This window comes from Nomascus leucogenys, chromosome 7b, assembly GCF_006542625.1.
Source record: "Nomascus leucogenys isolate Asia chromosome 7b, Asia_NLE_v1, whole genome shotgun sequence".
In the NCBI taxonomy this organism is placed as follows: domain Eukaryota; kingdom Metazoa; phylum Chordata; class Mammalia; order Primates; family Hylobatidae; genus Nomascus; species Nomascus leucogenys.
The window spans coordinates 42,944,960-42,965,969 of record NC_044387.1 but is presented as its reverse complement, the minus strand read 5'-3'; the positions used below and the strand labels follow the sequence as shown (position 1 = coordinate 42,965,969).

General features: G+C 42.2%; 1 long non-coding RNA gene across 1 annotated transcript in view; it reads left to right on the top strand.

The window, feature by feature from the left end:
- The first annotated feature begins 224 nt into the window (after nucleotides 1-224).
- The window catches only part of LOC115835895, a 52,517-nt gene continuing 31,731 nt past the window's right edge, over nucleotides 225-21,010 (top strand). Inside the window, exons 1-2 of the long non-coding RNA XR_004030857.1 lie at nucleotides 225-351; nucleotides 3,717-3,856. This is a non-coding gene — a long non-coding RNA (uncharacterized LOC115835895). The remainder of the gene's footprint in view (nucleotides 352-3,716; nucleotides 3,857-21,010) is intronic.

The following is a 21,010-nucleotide window of genomic DNA, read 5'->3' as shown; positions in this document are numbered from 1 at the left end:
ACATTTCTACTGCAAATAGGAACCCTCCCTAAGTGCATCACATCTGATAACCACTGTCAGGCTGGACAGTGGACTCATGGTGCTCTCAGGGCGACCTCACAGGGGCTTGGCCGTGGCACTGAGGGGAGAGGCTGATTGGCTGGCTGTTTCATTGCCGGATCTCTGAGGGCCAATCAGGATTTGCAGCTCAGCCACCTGCTTTCCGAGGAGCACTGAGCAAGATGGCCACCTCCTGGTGGTAAGTCTCGCTCCTGGAGTTCCCCTCTTGGCCCTACAGCGGGACATTTTGCCGCCACCTCTTTGTGTGTTGGGAAGATGACGTCCTTTCTGCTCGTCCTGCTTGTCTAATTGGTGAGTTTGGGATGGAGAAATGGACACGTGCAGTTCAACCCCTTCCATTCTCACTTTCCAGGGAGCAAGGTTTCTCTGTCTCTGGAGGTTTCCTGGGACTGGACTTCGTCTTGGCAAAGGGAGAGCCTGCAATTTCGTTGGGAAATGTTAAATAGGGCTGTGTGAGAAATCTTAGGTGCAGACTGGGGCTCTTCATCTAGCTTTATCAGCAATAGAGCAGACATTCTTGGCCCCAGCTTACAGCCCCAGCCTCCCTTGTCTACCTGTCAACTGCTTTGGGGCTTGGAGCAGAAAAGCAGGGAAGTAATTAATTGTCACCCTCTAACTCCAGCACTGCCCTCAGGAATGAAGAGAGGAGCCAGGGAACTCCTGCGGGAATTCCCTGAGAAGACCACAGGGATATAAAATATAATGAAGTGATGTGAGAAAAAATTGATAAACCAGCTTGGAGATGGAGGATGAAACTCAAGGATACAGGAAAGCTGAATCTCATGTTTTTCTCTTAGGAAATTCCTCTCAACGTGTGAAACAGGAAGACCGAGGGTTTCTCCTGGAGTTGTTTAAAGAGTGGCACTTTACAGAATTAGTTTCATGAAGCTTGTGAAAGGGAATCATCTGTCTAGTGCACCATCAAGTCATTGTTAGAGTTTTCTTAGAATACTACCCAGGCACTGGTAGAAATTGATTTACACAAGTGTTCTTGCTGCACTTGAAGCAGAATTAGGAATTTAGCTAAAATCTTTCAGATACAAGAGATTAGACCTGCAAGAGAGGTAAGAGAATTTGGTGGAAGGCGGAAGCAGAGAGCACCCTTACTAATTTTAAGAGCTCACCCAAGGCCAGTAGTTTTCCATCCATTAGAATCACCTAAGGAATTGCTGAAGAATTCCAATAGTTGGGTTCCTTCACACATCATTCAAACCAGACACTCTGGTGATGGGCCAAGGAGTCAGTCTTGTTAAAAACTGCCCAGGTGATTCTGTCTGGTGCGCAGCTGGGACTGAAAAACAGTGTCCTGGTGGGCTAAGGGAAGCACTGGTCATTAGTCCCTTGCCTTTGGGAACAGCCACAGGTGATGGTGATGATAGTGGTGATGGTGGTGAGTGGGGAATTTACATACTCTTTCTTCCCTAATGAATCTAAAGCTCTGCTACTTGAAGGGTGGTCCCTGGACTAGCTGCATCAACACTTAGACCTTTTTCAAAAATGCAGAATTTGGGGCCCCAACCTAGACCTAGACCTATTGAATTAGAACTGTAGTGGGGAAATGTTTCTTGAACTTTAATGTGCATAGGAAACACCTGGGATCTTGTTAAAATGCAGATTCTGTTTCAGTAGGTCTGGGGTGTAGTCCAAGGTCCTGCATTTCTAACAACCTCTCAAGTGATTCCAGTGCTTCCAATCCATGGACCACACTTTGAGCAGCAAGGCAGCTGAGGCCTTGGAGCAATCACAAATGGAAGTTGCTCGAAGAGCAGTGCTCCAGCTTTGGACTGCTCTGTAGGAATGGTGCTGAAAATGTTGCATGGTGCATCTTCAGGGACATAGCAGACACTGAAGATTTTATAGGAGTGGCTGCCATTCCCAGAACAGCCAATAGTAATTACCACCATCAGGAGATGCTGTTGCTGGGAACTTCCAGGAACTGCCAATTGGAGCTGGCACCAAAGGAAACTGCAATGGGAGAATCGAGTTAACAAGACTGCTTTGCAAGTTGGAACCCTCTCTGTATTCCAGCCCAAGTCACACTTGAGAATGAGGGAATTGGCTGTTCTTAATCACTTGCTATCTGGAGGAGAGAACCAGTCTTTCCATATACTTCACACTGAAATTAGAAAATAATTCTTCATCAAGATTTCTCTTGGGGCTTATGTATTCCTTTACTCCACAGATATTTTTGAGGACCTACTTTGTACCACGTAGTATGCCAAGACTTAGATTTGAATGTCTAGAAACTGAGTGAGGCTCCAGCCAGCAGTAGACACCTAGAATTGCAACTCAACCCTCATTGGAGAGGACACTGTGGCTTGAGAGAAGGTTATATTGGGATAGTGTCCATAAACGTCTTAGCTATTATATAAACCTTGGGCCTAACATCAGTTGATGTCAATTTCAGAAATAAGACCATATATGATTCATTTGGAATCAGGCACTGGAAAAGCCAATGCTATTACTGGAAGGAATTTGACACCACTGAGCTACCCTAGGATAAAGGCTAAGTACACAATATTTTGCAATGAAATAGCAGCCATAGAAGATATTGTATGACTGCACTGGGGGTTTAGTACTATAACCAATTTGAGAATTTGGGAATGATTTGGTTCTGGGCAGGGGATATAAGTGGGAGCTTGAACCATGGGCTGTATTCCTCCTCCCCATATGGAAAGACTTTTCCTGTATCATTCAGGATGTCCTTTCCCATCCTGCCCTTTAAACCAGTGTGCTCAGAAGAGGTATTGCTGGCCTCCAGAGACCTCAGACACACGGCAGACAATGTTTCTTATGACTTTTATAAGGCCAAGGGCTTCCTATTTGAAGAGGTATGCTCACCTGTTGTGAAGGCAGGAAGACATCTCAGTCAATATGTACTCTAGTGACGCAGAAACAGGGGAATGTCAAACAACAAAAAAATTGCTGATCAGAAGTTCTGAAACCTCAGCTGACCTAGGAACCCAGTGGGAACTCAGTAGCAGTAGCGACCAGAAACCCTAAGGGGAAGCCATTATAATCCTCACCCCACCCCCCACCCCACCCTGCAAAGGTACGTTAGAGTCCACATCTCACCAATGTTAAATGACTCGAATAAAGTTACAGGGTAGTGGAAACAAATGGAGAAGAACAAAGGTTTTCTGACTTCTAGTACCAGGGAAATTAGAAATGGTTAAGAAACAGAGAAACTGCAGAAGAAAAAGACCTGTCATTATAGTTGAGGGTGTGTGTGCAAAAGGAAATATGTAATCATCTCAATCTGAGGGACCTCCATGTGTGGGCACACACAACAGACTGTGAGAAGTGACAAAGGAGATGGAAGACCAAATGAGTGTGCAATATAACTGGAAATAGGACAGATATAATGGAAATACACAATAACATAAGTCACATAAGCACAAAATATATACCTAAGTGATGACAGCTGTGTAAGGAGCCAGGCGGCATGGGGGAGAGAAGGAGGCTCAGGGAGGTAATTGGAAAAGTGTGTGGGTAGAAAGGAAATTGATGGAAAGCAGCAGTATTTGCATCTACCCGAGGAAAGGCACTTGCTGCTGAGGCAGGTTTAAGTAAGTTCCCCGGGGCAAAGATAGAGTCTTACACAGGGCTCTGAGGTTCTCGGACTAGAGGAAGTAGAGCATGAAATTTCCTTCCAGGGACAGTCTGGTTGGAAAGGGAGGAGGAGAAATAAGAGAAAGCTCCATTGTAATATACAAGACGAAAGGAAAAGAAAGACAAGTGAAAGGAATGATCTGAAACCACCTGGATATTGGAGCACAATTGTGAGAACAACTGGGTAAGAAGAGTCCATTTTCTTACCCTCCCTTTTTCCCCCTTTCCAAAGCATCCTATATTCCATTTTGGGTTATTCTTGATAAGTTTCCTTTACTATGGAATGTGCTACCTATCTAGTAGCAACTGATGGAAGCTACCTCTCTTAGCTTCCAACTTGATAAAGAGGCATTTTTAATACAGCTGCTGGATCCAAATTGAAGGGAGGGAATAATCTAGCAAAATATCCACAAATTAGCTGCACTTCCTTTTGTAACATAAGGCAGCTCTATTCTCTCACCTGAGATGGGGTGGAAGATCTCACACACTGTTCTCTGCTTGCTTTTTCTGCTTTGTTCAGAGACACAAGATGGAGGTACCCTGCTGAGCATGGAACTCCTGGCTGCCTCCTCCACCTCAACATATGCTTGTTCAGGTAGAGCCCAGCTGGGGACTGACAGTGGTAGAGCATTGCTGATTTAGGTTCCTCACATGAAGCACTGTAGACAAGGGCAGAGACAAAAATCTCTGGTAGTATGCTTGCGGGGGATCTGAGTTTTTAATGTATTTGATTGGTTTAGCATGCCAAAGATCAAGGCTTGAAAGTAGGGGAGAAAAATTATACGTCTTTCCAGCAGAGCCAATGTAATGTTTGCCTGTGAGTAACCAGGAATTGTGCTATACGCTATGCACATCTGTCTCGTAGACCTAAGGTAACGGAACCTGCAATCCAGTGGACCATGGAACTGCTTGAGTTCTGGGCACCGTCTGTGCCAGCGTAGCCTGCTGAATCTCAGTATCTCTCAGGAGGGGGCCAGAAATCAATCTCACGCATTCCCCAGATAATTCTGATACCTTTAGAACTACAACTTAGAGGGACTGTGTAATAATAGAAATGACTTATTGGAAGGATAAATTTTTTAGAAAATAGTTAAATACATTTTTAGAAAATAGCATCCTCAATAATACATGACCTTAATGAAACAGAAACAGAAAGCCATAGGTGGGAACATCGTGAAGTGAAGGGCTAACAATACAACAACTATACCACATGATACAACATAAAAATGAAAATGTTGAGAAGAAAGGGAAGTGGGAGTGGTAAAATAGGACTGCAAGGAAACAATACTTGGAGTAGCACAATTTAAATCTGCATCACAGTCATAAACAGCAGTACTAACAGGGTAGAATTTAAATCAGTAATGTGGAGGATAAGCCTAGAAATTGTTCCAGAAGATAGTGAAAAGCAGGGGAAAAGAAACAGGTTAAAATGAATAAAGAAATGGTGGGTAAGAAAGTATTATTCAAAGGATACAGAGAGCCAACCAAGAACTGCAGATTTCTTTTATTAAAAAAACCCTAGCGTAGTTAGTTAATTGCTTCTCAGCCTTTGGGCTAAGGCTAAGTGTAGAAACTACAGTAGTTAGAACAGAAGTGATAATCATGATGAAAAAGACAACTTTTCAAGGAAGAAAAAAGTTCCTGGATTCATAGATGAGAAGGGCCCCTTGGTTCAGTCAAAGAATATTCTGAAAAAAACAAAAAACAAAACAAAAAAAACTAGCAAAACTTTGAATTACAAGGATAAGTGAATAAATCTGCGTGCATCTAGCCAGAAAAATCTAACCACAAATGAACAAAATCAGACAAACTTTCAACTTGTTTATGCAACTGTAAATGCCAGAAAAATAATGGTGCTGTGTTTACAAGATGTTGAAGGGAAAATTTATAAACTGAGAATAGTATACACATTGTTTTTCATCTGTTAAGACAACAGAAGTACATTTCTAGACAAAGATTTCAAAAATATACCTCCTATGTATTTCATCTTGAAAAAATTATTTGAGGATGTACTCTGGCTGACTAATTGATGAATCAAAATTAAGATCCCAAGAAGAAAGAAGTAAGTCTTAGTATAAAGACTGGCAGGGAGAATTGGAACTGTCAAAGCAGAAAGTTAAAATCTATATAATTGTAACTGAGTTGAAGCCTGTTGCTCAATTCCACTCCAAGCAATATTGTCTTCAGTTGCATGGGCTCTGGTATACTAAATAATGCAAATTAGTTCTCCCTAAACTGTAAGCTGGGAGAGGGCAAGGGCCGTGCCACCTTATTCACCACTTTGTCTCCAGTGTCCATTCCTAGCTTGTGGCGATGCTTATTAAACATTTATTGGACTTTCTACATGAGTATCCTTTTAAACTTCTCTCAGCAGACAGGCCTTATGAATTCTATAATAACATTGTAGCTGGGAGATGGAAGATTTTGGACAACAAAATGAGGGAAGAGAAATACAACAAAACTTTCAGAGGAGAGAGCAAACTCCCCCAATGAGCCAACTCATCTTGCCCTCTTTTCTTCATCAGGAAAGAGGCAGTAGTTTTTTTTTGTTTTTTTTTTTAGATTTCAAGATTTATTTTATTTTTTTAATTTTTATTATACTTTAAGTTTTAGGGTACATGTGCACAATGTGCAGGTTTGTTACATATGTATCCATGTGCCATGTTGGTGTGCTGTACCCATTAACTCGTCATTTAACATTAGGTATATCTCCTAATGCTGTTCCTCCCCCCTCCCCCCACCCCACAACAGTCCCCGGAGTGTGATATTCCCTTTCCTGTGTCCATGTGTTCTCACTGTTCAATTCCCACCTATGAGTGAGAACATGCAGTGTTTGGTTTTTTGTCCTTGTGATAGTTTACTGAGAATGATGGTTTCCAGTTTCATCCATGTCCCTACAAAGGACATGAACTCATCATTTTGTATGGCTGCATAGTATTCCATGGTGTATATGTACCACATATTCTTAATCCAGTCTATCGTTGTTGGACATTTGGGTTGGTTCTAAGTCTTTGCTATTGTGAATAGTGCCGCAATAAACATACGTGTGCCTGTGTCTTTATAGCAGCATGATTTATAATCCTTTGGGTATATACCCAGTAATGGGATGGCTGGGTCAAAAGGTATTTCTAGTTCTAGATCCCTGAGGAATCGCCACACTGACTTCCACAATGGTTGAACTAGTTTACAGTCCCACCAACAGTGTAAAAGTGTTCCTATTTCTCCACATCCTCTCCAGCACCTGTTGTTTCCTGACTTTTTAATGATGGCCATTCTAACTGGTGTGAGATGGTATCTCATTGTGACTTTGATTTGCATTTCTCTGATGGCCAGTGATGATGAGCATTTTTTCATGTGTTTTTTGGCTGCAGAAATGTCTTCTTTTGAGAAATGTCTGTTCATATCTATCGCCCACTTTTTGATGGGGTTGTTTGTTTTTCTCTTGTAAATTTGTTTGAGTTCATTGTAGATTCTGGATGTTAGCCCTTTGTCAGATGAGTAGGTTGGAAAAATTTTCTCCCATTTTGTAGGTTGCCTGTTCACTCTGATGGTAGTTTCTTTTGCTGTGCAGAAGCTCTTTAGTTTAATTAGATCCCATTTCTCAATTTTGGCTTTTGTTGCCATTGCTTTTGGTGTTTTAGACATGAAGTCCTTGCCCATGCCTATGTCCTGAATGGTAATGCCTAGGTTTTCTTCTAGGGTTTTTATGGTTTTAGGTCTAACATGTAAGTCTTTAATCCATCTTGAATTAATTTTTGTACAGGGTGTACGGAAGGGATCCAGTTTCAGCTTTCTACATATGGCTAGCCAGTTTTCCCAGCACCATTTATTAAATAGGGAATCCTTTCCCCATTTCTTGTTTGTCAGGTTTGTCAAAGATCAGATAGTTGTAGATATGTGGCATTATTTCTGAGGGCTCTGTTCTGTTCCATTGATCTATATCTCTGTTTTGGTACCAGTACCATGCTGTTTTGGTTACTGTTGCCTTGTAATACAGTTTGAAGTCAGGTAGTGTGATGCCTTCAGCTTTCTTCTTTTGGCTTAGGATTGACTTGGCAATGCAGGCTCTTTTTTGGTTCCATATGAACTTTAAAGTAGTTTTTTCCAATTCTGTGAAGAAAGTCATTGGTAGCTTGTTGGGGATGGCATTGAATCTATAAATTACCTTGGGCAGTCTGGCCATTTTCACGATATTGATTCTTCCAACCCATGAGCATGGAATGTTCTTCCATTTGTTTGTATCCTCTTTTATTTCATTGAGCAGTGGTTTGTAGTTCTCCTTGAAGAGGTCCTTCACATCCCTTGTAAGTTGGATTCCTAGGTATTTTATTCTCTTTGAAGCAATAGTGAATGGGAGTTCACTCATGATTTGGCTCTCTGTTTGTCTGTTATTGGTGTATAAGAATGCATGTGATTTTTGTACATTGATTTTGTATCCTGAGCCTTTGCTGAAGTTGCTTATCAGCTTAAGGAGATTTTGGGCTGAGACAGTGGGGTTTTCTAATATACAATCATGTCATCTGCAAACAGGGACAATTTGACTTCCTCTTTTCCTAATTGAATACCCTTTATTTCCTTCTCCTGCCTAATTGCCCTGGCCAGAACTTCCAACACTATGTTGAATAGGAATGGTGAGAGAGGGCATCCCTGTCTTGTGCCAGTTTTCAAAGAGAATGCTTCCAGTTTTTGCCCATTCAGTATGATATTGGCTGTGGGTTTGTCATAGATAGCTCTTATTATTTTGAGATACGTCCCATCAATGCCTAATTTATTGAGAGTTTTTAACATGAAGGGTTGTTGAATTTTGTCAAAGGCCTTTTCTGCATCTATTGAGATAATCACGTGGTTTTTGTCTTTGGTTCTGTTTATATGCTGGATTACATTTATTGATTTGCATATGTTGAACCAGCCTTGCATCCCAGGGATGAAGCCCACTTGATCATGGTGGATAAGCTTTTTGATGTGCTGCTGGATTTGGTTTGCCAGTATTTTATTGAGGATGTTTGCATCAATGTTCATCAAGGATATTGGTATAAAATTCTCTTTTTTGGTTGTGTCTCTGCCAGGCTTTGGTATCAGGATGATGCTGGCATCATAAAATGAGTTATGGAGGATCCCCTCTTTTTCTATTGATTGGGATAGTTTCAGAAGGAATGGAACCAGCTCCTCCTTGTACCTCTGGTAGAATTCAGCTGTGAATCCATCTGGTCCTGGACTTTTTTTGGTTGGTAAGCTATTGATTATTGCCACAATTTCAGAGCCTGTTATTGGTCTATTCAGAGATTCAACTTCTTCCTGGTTTAGTCTTGGGAGGGTGTATTTGTCGAGGAATTTATCCATTTCTTCTAGATTTTCTAGTTTATTTGCGTAGAGGTGTTTATAGTATTCTCTGATGGTAGTATGTGTTTCTGTGGGATCGGTGGTGATATCCCCTTTATCATTTTTTGTTGTGTCTATTTGATTCTTCGCTCTTTTCTTCTTTATTAGTCTTGCTAGCGGTCTATCAATTTTGTTGATCTTTTCAAAAAACCAGCTCCTGGATTCATTAATTTTTTGAAGGGTTTTTTGTGTCTCTATTTCCTTCCATTCTGCTCTGATTTTAGTTATTTCTTGCCTTCTGCTAGCTTTTGAATGTGTTTGCTCTTGCTTTTCTAGTTCTTTTAATTGTGATGTTAGGGTGTCAATTTTGGATCTTTCCTGCTTTCTCTTGTGGGCATTTAGTGCTATAAATTTCCCTGTACACACTGCTTTGAATGTGTCCCAGAGATTCTGGTATGTTGTGTCTTTGTTCTCATTGGTTTCAAAGAACATCTTTATTTCTGCCTTCATTTTGTTATGTACCCAGTAGTCATTCAGGAGCAGGTTGTTCAGTTTCCATGTAGTTGAGCAGTTTTGAGTGAGTTTCTTAATCCTGAGTTCTAGTTTGATTGCACTGTGGTCTGAGAGAGAGTTTGTTATAATTTCTGTTCTTTTACATTTGCTGAGTAGTGCTTTACTTCCAACTATGTGGTCAATTTTGGAATAGATGTGGTGTGGTGCTGACAAAAATGTATATTCTGTTGATTTGGGATGGAGAGTTTTGTAGATGTCTATTAGGTCTGCTTGGTGCAGAGCTGAGTTCAATTCCTGGATATCCTTGTTAGCTTTCTGTCTCACTAATGTGTCTAATGTTGACAGTGGGCTGTTAAAGTCTCTCATTATTATTGTGTGGGAGTCTAAGTCTCTTTGTAGGTCACTAAGGACTTGCTTTATGAATCTGGGTGCTCCTGTATTGGGTACATATATATTTAGGATAGTTAGCTCTTCTTGTTGAATTGATCCCTTTACCATTATATAATGGCTTCTTTGTCTCTTTTGATCTTTGTTGGTTTAAAGTCTGTTTTATCAGAGACTAGGATTGCAACCCCTGCCTTTTTTTGTTTTCCATTTGCTTGGTAGATCTTCCTCCATCCCTTTATTTTGAGCATATGTGTGTCTCTGCACATGAGATGTGTTTCCTGAATACAGCACATTGATGGGTCTTGATTCTTTATCCAATTTGCCAGTCTGTGTCTTTTAATTGGAGCATTTAGCCCATTTACATTTAAAGTTAATATTGTTATGTGTGAATTTGATCATGTCATTATGATGTTAGCTGGTTATTTTGCTCGTTAGTTGATGCAGTTTCTTCCTAGCCTTGATGGTCTTTACAATTTGGCATGTTTTTGCAGTGGCTGGTACCGGTCGTTCCTTTCCATATTTAGTGCTTTCTTCAGGAGCTCTTTTAGGGCCGGCCTGGTGGTGACAAAATCTCTCAGCATTTGCTTGTCTGTAAAGTATTTTATTTCTCCTTCACTTATGAAGCTTAGTTTGGCTGGATATGAAATTCTGGGTTAAAAATTCTTTAAGAATGTTGAATGTTGGCCCCCACTCTCTTCTGGCTTGTAGAGTTTCTGCTGAGAGATCTGCTGTTAGTCTCATGGGCTTCCCTTTGTGGGTAACCTGACCTTTCTCTCTGGTCACCCTTAACATTTTTTCCTTCATTTCAACTTTGGTGAATCTGACAATTATGTGTCTTAGAGTTGCTCTTCTCAAGGATTATCTTTGTGGCATTCTCTGTATTTCCTGAATCTGAATGTTGGCCTGCCTTGCTAGATTGGGGAAGCTCTCCTGGATAATATCCTGCAGAGTGTTTTCCAACTTGGTTCCATTCTCCCTGTCACTTTCAGGTACAGCAATCAGATGTAGATTTGGTCTTTTCACATAGTCCCATATTTCTTGGAGGCTTTGTTCGTTTCTTCTTATCCTTTTTTCTCTAAATTTCCCTTCTCACTTCATTTCATTCATTTCATCTTCCATCACTGATACCCTTTCTTCCAGTTTATCTCATCAGCTCCTGAGGCTTCTGCATTCTTCAAGTAGTTCTCGAGCCTTGGCTTTCAGCTCCATCAGCTCCTTTAAGGACTTATCTGCATTGGTTATTCTAGTTATCCATTCGTCTAATTTTTTTTCAAAGTTTCTGACTTATTTGCCATTGGTTTGAATTTCCTCCTGTAGCTCAGAGTAGTTTGATCATCTGAAGCCTTCTTCTCTCAACTCGTCAAAGTCATTCTCCGTCCAGCTTTGTTCCATTGCTGGTGAGGAGCTGCATTCCTTTGGAGGAAGAGAGGCACTCTGCTTTTTAGAGTTTCCAGTTTTTCTGTTCTGTTTTTTCCCCATCTTTGTGGTTTTATCTACTTTTGGTGTTTGATGATGGTGATGTACAGATGGGTTTTTGGTGTGGATGTCCTTTCTGTTTGTTAGTTTTCCTTCTAACAGACAGGCACCTCAGCTGCAGGTCTGTTGGAGTTTGCTAGAGGTCCACTCCAGACCCTGTCTGCCTGGGTGTCAGCAGTGGTGGCTGCAGAACAGCGGTGGCTGTAGAACAGCGGATATTGGTGACCTGCAAATGCTGCTGCCTGATTGTTCCTCTGGAAGTTTTGTCTCAGAGGAATACCCGGCCATATGAGGTATCAGTCTGCCCCTACTGGGGGGTGCCTCCCAGTTAGGCTGCTCGAGGGTCAGGGACCACTTGAGGCAGTCTGCCTGTTCTCCGATCTCCAGCTGCCTGCTGGGAGAACCACTACTCTCTTCAATGCTGTCAGACAGGGACATTTAAGCCTGCAGAGGTTCCTGCTGAATTTTTGTTTGTCTGTGCCCTGCCCCCCGAGGTAGCGCCTACAGAGGCAGGCAGGCCTCCTTGAGCTGTGGTGGGCTCCACCCAGTTGGAGCTTCCTGGCTGCTTTGTTTACTTAATCGAGCCTGGGCAATGGCAGGCACCCCTCCCCTAACCTTGTTGCCGCCTTGCAGTTTGATCTCAGACTGCTGTGCTAGCAACCAGTGAGACCCCGTGGGCGTAGGACCCTCTGGGCCAGGTGCGGGATATAATCTCCTGGTATGCCATTTTTTAAGCCTGTTGGAAAAGCGCAGTATTAGAGTGGGAGTGACCCGATTTTCCAGGTGCCATCTGTCACCCCTTTCTTTGACTAGGAAAGGGAACTCCCTGACCCCTTGTGCTTCTCGAGTGAGGCAATGCCTCACCCTGCTTCTGCTCGTGCACGGTGCACTGCACCCACTCTCCTGTACCCACTGTCTGGCACTCCCTAGTGAGATGAACCCGGTACATCAGATGGAAATGCAGAAATCACCCATCTTCTGCGTCGCTCACCCTGGGAGCTGTAGACCGGAGCTGTTCCTATTCGGCCATCTTGGCTCCACCCCTGAGGCAGTAGTTCTAAGAGACCAAAAAAGTCATGTGCCTGTTTTTATAGGCACCAAGAAGTAATAAGTTCTAGTTCCATTCCTCTGAAGATAGGGGTGGGAAAAGTCCAGCCTGTCTCTAAATAGGGCAGCTATCAAGCCTCTGGCTGTTTCTCAGCTTCTGAAAGGCCTTGGGGGAAGTGTAGAGGGTGTGTCCTGGGCCCAGAGTGGTCCAGGGAGTGGCATACTCCTTTCCTACAGACTCTAAGATCCCATTCCTGAACTACCTGTCAACAGGTTCAAGGTGGTAAATTCTTGGCAGTTTCTGGAAAACAAAGCCCCATATCCTAGAGGAAGTGAGGTGGATAGGTGTAAGTGATGTTATGTGTGGAATAATTTTCACCGTATTTTTCAGTGAAATATGCTTACGAATGGTCTTCAAACTAAGAGTTGGAGCCCAAACCTAGAAACCAGGGAAGAAGAAAGATATGTGTATGTGTAGAAGGGATGGGGCAAGAAGGAACAGTCATGCATGTACCTTTCCCTCAGTGCACCTCAGTGCACTAAAAGAAGTGCATTCAGAGAGCCGAGGAGAAATAGGGACAGCCAGGCCCAGGCTGTGAGCACGTTCAGGGAGTCTCACTTAAATGCAGTTAAGTCGTAGTTGCCTTCCACACCTGATTTCACTTGGTCAGAACAAGCAGTCTCACAGAAGCTACTCCACCTCATGAATAAACTTACAGGGATTTATCAAGCATGTATCAAATATGGGACATTGCCATACTGGGAACTAAGGGCAAAGACACAATTCCTTGTTTTTATATGGCTTTGTCTAATAAGATATAGGAGTGGCCATCCTCACCCTATTCAGTTAAAAGAATGACTTCTTTTTATTCTTATAGACTTCATCTAGATGTTTTCTCTTTGTAGTTGCTCCTGACCTCCAGTCCCTCTGTTGAGCCCTCCTAGATTATTGTAGGGGATGTAGGTGGAAGTGAATAAACTTGAAAAGGTGTGCCAGACCTCAGGAGTCCTTGGAGAGAGACATGGAGGCTTGTGTTAAAAGTTTGTTAGAAGGTTTTCACTTTGAAGTTGAGAAATTCAGGCCAGTGAGCCAAGGCGTGAGAGATGTAACCAGGTTTTTTTCCTGGGTGTTCAAAGCCAAGGGCAGCTGATGAAGTGACAGGACTGGCTCAGAAATCTGAGCAGCAGCAGCTTGAAGGTACTTGGGTGGGAAAGTGGGACTCAACTGAGGTACCAAGGGGCCCCTCTGCACCCACTAACTCTCTCAGTAACCACTATGGTCTATCCTTTGAAAACAACACAAATTTAATGTCTTTATATTAAAGCTAAGATTCAGCCTAGAAGTTAAACTTTGATATTGAGAATGAATGCCACTTAGTGAGGTAGTTTGTGTGTGTGTGTGTGTGTGTGTGTGTGTGTGTGTGTGTGTGGTTTTTTTTGTTGTTGTTTTTTGTTTTTTTTCTTTGAGACGCAGTTTCGCTCTGTCACCAGGCTGGAGTGCGATGGTGCAATCTTGGCTCACTGCAGCCTCTGACTCCCTGGTTCAGGCGATTCTCCTGCCTCAGCCTCCTGAGTAGCTGGGATTACAGGCACACACCACCACACCCAGCTAATTTTTGTATTTTTAGTAGAGACGGGGTTTCACCATTTTGGCTGGGATGGTCTCGATCTCCTGACCTTGTGATCCACCTGCCTCTTCCTCCCAAAGTGTTGGGATTACCGGCATGAGCCACCGCACCTGGCCCAGTGCAGTGGTTCTTAATCCTGAAGACACATTAGAATAATCTGAGACATTAAAAAATATACCAATCCCTGGGACCACCCCAAACTAAATAATTCAAATCTCTAGGCATGCAGACTGGATGTTGGTATATTTTTAAAACACTCTCTGGCCGACTATAATCTCCAAAACTCTAATGGAAGAGAATTCGGAGGCAAGTAGGGGGCCTTGCTGCAAAATGTGGTCTGCACATCAGCATCATAGGGAGGCTTGATGGAAATACAGCCTCTCAGGCCCCATACCAGACCTACTGGATTAGAATCTGAATCTTAACAATGTCCTCAGAGCATTTGTAGGTACTTTGAGTATCACGATAGAGGCATACTCTGCAAGGTTTCAGCAATGACTTGTTTAAATACCCCAGAATCAGCTAGAATTGATTTTAGTCACTGAATTCAGAGATCCCAATGTCCCCACAGGAATCAGGCAGAACAGTGAGAGTTAGGCAGGCCTGCCACCCCAGCAGATCACATGGGCCTCAAAGACTCTCAACAAAGCGAAAGAAGGTAGGGAGTAGTGAAGACTGGGAGAGAACACAGCCCCACTAGAAAGGGAATCTGACTCTGCTCCAGCTTTGATTCTGCTGGAGTTACACTCCAGCTGTTGTTTCTCTGTGAAATTTCTGGTTTTTAAATGTCGGCAACTAATTCATGTTTTAAAAGTTTTTTCTATAGGTGTGATGGTTAATTTTAGATGTGATCTTACTGGGTTAAGGGATACCCAGGTGGTATAATTTGGATTTGTGTCTCCACCCCGGTGTTGGTGGAGGGACCTGGTGGGAGGTGATTGGATCATGGCGGCAGACTTACCCCTTGCGGCACACATGAGAATGTGTTCCTTCTCACGAGATCTGGTTATTTTAAAGTATGTAGCACCTCCCCCTTCTCTCTCTTACTCCTCCTCTGGCCATGTAAGGTGCATTTGATTTGCCTTCTGCCATGATTGAAAGTTTTCTGAGACCTCCAGCCACGCTTCCTGTACAGCCTGTGGAACTGTGAATCAGTTAAACCTCTTTCTGTATAAATTACCCAGTTTCAGGTACTTCTTTATAGCAGTGCAAGAATGGACTATTATACCAGGCCGCTGGTAAAGCATTATTTTGGTGTCTGTGAGGATGTTTCTGGAGGAGACTGGCATTTGAATGAGTGGACTGAGTGAGGAAGAGCCAACCTCACTCCACGTGAGTGGGCACCATTTAATCCTTCGAGGCCCAGAATAGAACAAAAAGGAAGAGAAAAGGTGAATTCATGCTCTCTGCTGGAGGTGGGCCATCCATCTTCTCCAGCCCTTGGACATCAGAACTCCAGGTTCTTGGGCCCTCAAACTCAGACTTATGCCAGTGGCCTCCTAGAATCTCAGGCCTTCGGCCTTGGCCTGAAAGTTATACCATCAGCTTCCTTGGTTCTCAGACGTTTGGACTCCAGCTGAATCATACCACCAGTTTCCCTGGTTCTCCAGCTTGCACATGGCATAGGATGGGACTTCTCTACCTCCATAATCACATGAGCCAATTCCCATAATAATTTCCTCTTACGTATCTATAGATATTGACATATCTTCATCTATATCTGATTGGTTCCATTTCTTTGGAGAACCCTGATACAATGGGCAAATCACAACACACTATAGGACAGATTATGCCCATAGAATACCACTAATCTAAATCAACTCTTTCATATTACAGATAAAGAAATTGAGTCTGGTTTTCTCATCCTCCACTTTCAGAAGAGAGTGACTCCAGTTTAAGTATCATTTAAATTTTCCACTTTTGTTTTAGGTAATAGAGAGCTGCTGTCTTACAGAATTCTAGAGCCACTGAAGGTGGAAGTGGCTCTGAGTGGGGGATCAGGAGGGATTTCTCTGGAAAGGCAATGAAGAAACTCAGATTCAGTATCCAGATGTGTTGTTTTTGGTCTACCAGAGGGGCAGACCAAACCTTTTCAGTTGACATTTCCTTCAACACCAGGCTTGTTTTGGGAGTCTGGGCCAGGTGACAATGATGGCACTAAGAGCTTGTTTTCCCAATTGGAGCCAAAACATTTGCTGAGCAACCCCATAAATTGGCTAGACAAAAGTAAATAGGAAGGAGAGACATGGGAAAGGTGAGGTACCATACGGCCCTGAGTGAAAAGAAAGTTGGAGGGAAGTACCCTGCAAAAAAAAGGCTGAGATAGAAGACGCAGGGATGACTGGGCCAGCCAATGAGTCAACATTTAGCATTCATTCATCCCTCAACAGCTATTTATCATGCATCTATTCTATCCCAGGCACAGCTCTCGATACTAAAGATACAACAGTGAACATGACTGACCAAGGATCTGCCCTTGTGGAGCTCACATCATTTTTCATATGAGCATCCTACATCTATGAATCTTTATTTTTTTGAAACAGGGTTGCACTCTGGCCTAGAGTACAGTGGCATGATCATGGCTTATTGCAGTCTTGACCTCCCTGGGCTCAGGTGATCCTTCCAACTAAGCCTACCAAGTAGCTGGGACTACAGGCATGCACCGAGGTGGGTGGATCAGGAGGTCAGGAGTTCGAGACCAGCCTGGCCAAGATGGTGAAACCCCATCTCTACTAAAAATACAAAAATTAGCTGGCCGTGATGGCAGGCGCCTGTAATCCCAGCCACTCAGGAGGCTGAGGCAGGAGATTGCTCCAACCCAGGAAGTGGAGGTTGCAGTGAGCTGAGATCACACCACTGCACTCTAGCCTGGGCAACAGAGCAAGACTGTCTCAAAAAAAAAAAAAAAAGTGTAATTATAGGTTTGTGTGATAGAATCTTTGTTCAGTTCATTTTTTTAATCAAGCAAGAATATAAAGGCCGGGTGCGGTGGCTCACGCTTGTAATCCCAGCACTTTGGGAGGCTGAGGCGGGCGGATCACAAGGTCAGGAGATCGAGACCACGGTGAAACCCCGTCTCTACTAAAAATACAAAAAATTAGCCAGGCGTGGTGGCGGGTGCCTGTAGTCCCAGCTTCTCGGGAGGCTGAGGCAGGAGAATGGCATGAACCTGAGAGGCGGAGCTTGCAGTGAGCCGAGATGGCGCCACTGCACTCCAGCCTGGGTGACAGAGCGAGACTCCATCTCAAAAAAAAAAAAAAAAAAAGAATATGAAGAGCAATAGTGGTTTGTGACTGACTAGAAGCCTCAGTAAATTTTAATTCTTTGCATCTGTAGAGGTAAATTTCTCTGAACAATGCTATTAATCATCATTGCATGGGTTATTGTCTGCATCCATACAGGCAGCAGTAAATTACTGAAATGATTTTCCCACTGAGCATTAATAATAAATGGGGTTATTTTTTCCAGGAATTCACTTTATTTTTCCCTTTAGTATTTCTAGTTTGTACAAATTACTTTTTTTATTATTATACTTTAAGTTCTAGGGTACATGTGTACAATGTGCAGGTTTGTTACAGTGGTATACATGTGCCATGTTGGTTTGCTGCATCCATTAACTCATCATTTACATTAGGTATTTCTCGTAATGCTATCCCTCCCCCAGCCCCTCACCCCATGACAGGCCACGGTGTGTGATGTTCCCCTCCTTGTGTCCAAGTGTTCTCATTGTTCAATTCCCACATATGAGTGAGAACACGTGGTGTTTGGTTTTCTGTCCTTGTGATAGTTGGCTCAGAATGATGGTTTCAAGCTTTATCCATGTCCCTGCAAAAAGGACATGAACTCATCCTTTTTTATGGCTGCATAGTATTCCATGGTGTATGTGTGCCACATTTTCTTAATCCAGTCTGTCATTGATGGACACTTGGGTTGGTTCCAAGTTTGCTATTATGAGTAGTGCCGCAGTAAACATATGTGTGCATGTGTCTTTATAGTAGCATAACTTATAATCCTTTGGGTATATATCCAGTAATGGGATGGCTGGGTCAAATGGTATTTCTAGTTCTAGATCCTTGAGGAATCGCCACACTGTCTTTAACAATGGTTGAACTAGTTTACACTCCAGCCAACAGTGTAAAAGCATTCCTGTTTCTGCACATCCTCTCTAGCATCTGTTGTTTCCTGACTTTTTAATGATCGCCATTCTGACTGGCATGAGATGGTATCTCATTGTGGTTTTGATTTGCATTTCTCTGATGGCCAGTGATGATGAGCATTTTTTCATGTGTCTGTTGGCTGCATAAATGTCTTCTTTTGAGAAGTGTCGTTCATATCCCTTGCCCACTTTTTGATGGAGATTTTTGCTTTTTTCTTGCAAATTTGCTTAAGCTCTTCGTAGATTCTGGATATTAGTCCTTTGTCAGATGGACTGAATGGGTTGCACGTGGCATACAAAATTTGTCTCCCATTCTGTAGGTTGCCTGTTCACTCTGATGGTAGTTTGCTTTGCTGTGCAGGAGCTCTTTAGTTTAATTAGATCCCATTTGTCAATTTTGGATTTTGTTGCCATTGCTTTTGGTATTTTATTCATGAAGTCTTTGCCCATGCCTGTGTCCTGAATGGTATTGCCTAGGTTTTCTTCTAGGGCTTTTATGGTTTTAGGTCTAACATGTAAGTCTTTAATCCATCTTGAATTAATTTTTGTGTAAGGTGTAAGGACGGGACCCAGTTTCAGCTTTCTACGTATGGCTAGCCAGTTTTCCCAGCACCATTTATTAAATAGGGAATCCTTTCCCCATTTCTTGTTTTTGTCAGGTTTGTCAAAGATCAGATGGTTGTAGATGTGTGGGGTTATTTCTGAGGCCTCTGTTCTGTTCCATTGGTCTATCTCTCTGTGTTGGTACCAGTACCATGCTGTTTTGGTTACTGTAGCCTTGTAGTATAGTTTGAAGTCAGGTAGCATGATGCCTCCAGCATTGTTCTTTTTGCTTAGGATTGTCTTGGCAATGTGGGCTCTTTTTGGTTCCATATGAAATTCAAAGTAGTTTTTTTCCAATTCTGTGAAGAAAGTCATTGGTAGCTTGATGGGGATGGCATTGAATCTATAAATAACTTTGGGCAATATGGCCATTTTCATGATATTGATTCTTCCTATCCATGAGCATGGAATGTTCTTGCATTTGTTTGTGTCCTCTTTTATTTCACTGAGCAGTGGTTTGTAGTTCTCCTTGAAGAGGTCCTTCACATACCTTGTAAGTTGGATTCCTAGGTATTTTATTCTCTTTGTAGCAATTGTGAATGGGAGTTCACTCATGATTTGTCTGTTTGTCTGTTATTGGTGTATAGGGATTCTTGTGATTTTTGCACATTGATTTTGTATCCTGAGAATTTGCCGAAGTTGCTTATCAGCTTGAGATTTTGGGCTGAGATGATGGGGTTTTCTAAATATACAATCATGTCATCTGCAAACCTGGACAATTTGACTTCCCCTTTTCCTAATTGAATACCCTTTATTTTTTTCTCCTGCCTGATTGCCCTGACCAGAACTTCCAACACTATGTTGAATAGGAGTGGTGAGAGAGGGCATCCCTGTCTAGTGCCAGTTTTCAAAGGGAATGTTTCCAGTTTTTGCCCATTCAGTATGATATTGGCTGTGGATTTGTCATAAATTGGTCTTATTGTTTTGAGATATGTTCCATGAATACCTAGTTTATTGAGAGTTTTTAGCATGAAAGACTGTTGAATTTTGTTGAAGGCCTTTTCTGCATCTATTGAGATAATCATGTGGTTTTTGTCATTGGTTCTGTTTATGTGATGGATTACATTTATTGATTTGCATATGTTGAATCAGGCTTGCATCCCAGGGATGAAGCTGACTTGGTCGTGGTGGATAAGCTTTTTGATGTGCTGCTGGATTTGGTTTGTCAGTATTTAATTGAGGATTTTCGCATCAATGTTCATCAGGGGTATTGGTCTAAAATTGTCTTTTTTTTGTTGTGTCTCTGCTGAGCTTTGGTATCAGGATGATGCTGGCCTCATAAAATGAGTTAGGGAGGATTCCCTCTTTTTCTATTGTTTAGAATTGTTTCAGAAGGAACGGTACCAGCTCCTCTTTGAACCTCTGGTAGAATTCAGCTGTGAATCCATCCGGTCCTGAACTTTTTTTGGTTGGTAGCCTATTAATTATTGCTTAAATTTCAGAGCCTGTTATTGGTCTATTCAGAGATTCGACTTCTTCCTGGTTTAGTCTTGGGAGGATATATGTGTCTAGGAATTCATCCATTGCTTCTAGATTTTCTGGTTTATTTGTGTAGAGGTATTTATAGTATTCTCTGATGGTAGTTTTATTTCTGTGGGATCGGTGGTGATAATCCCCATTATCATTCTTTATTGTGTCTATTTGATTCTCCTGTTTTTTTCTTTATTAGTCTTGCTAGCAGTCTATCAATTTTATTGATGTCTTCAAAAAAACAGCTCCTGGATTCATTTATTTTTTTGGAGGCCTTTTGTGTCTCTAGTTCTTTCAGTCCTGCTCTGATCTTAGTTATTTCTTGCCTTCTGCTAGCTTTTGAATTTGTTTGCTCCTGCTTCTCTAGTTCTTTTAATTGTGATGTGAGGGTGTTGATTTTAGATCTTTCCTGCTTTCTCTTGTGGGCATTTAGTGCTATAAATTTCTCTCTACACACTGCTTTAAATGTGTCCCAGAGATTCTGATATGTTGTGTCTTTGTTCTCATTGGTTTCAAAGAACATCTTTATTTGTCTTCATTTTGTTATTTACCCAGTAGTCATTCAGGAGCCGGTTGTTCAGTTTCCATGTAGTCGTTTGGTTTTGAGTGAGTTTCTTAATCCTGAGTTCTAATTTGATTGTACTGTGGTCTGAGAGACAGTTTGTTGTGATTTCTGTTCTTTTACATTTGCTGAGCAGTGCTTTACTTCCAACTATGTGGTCAATTTTGGAATAAGTGT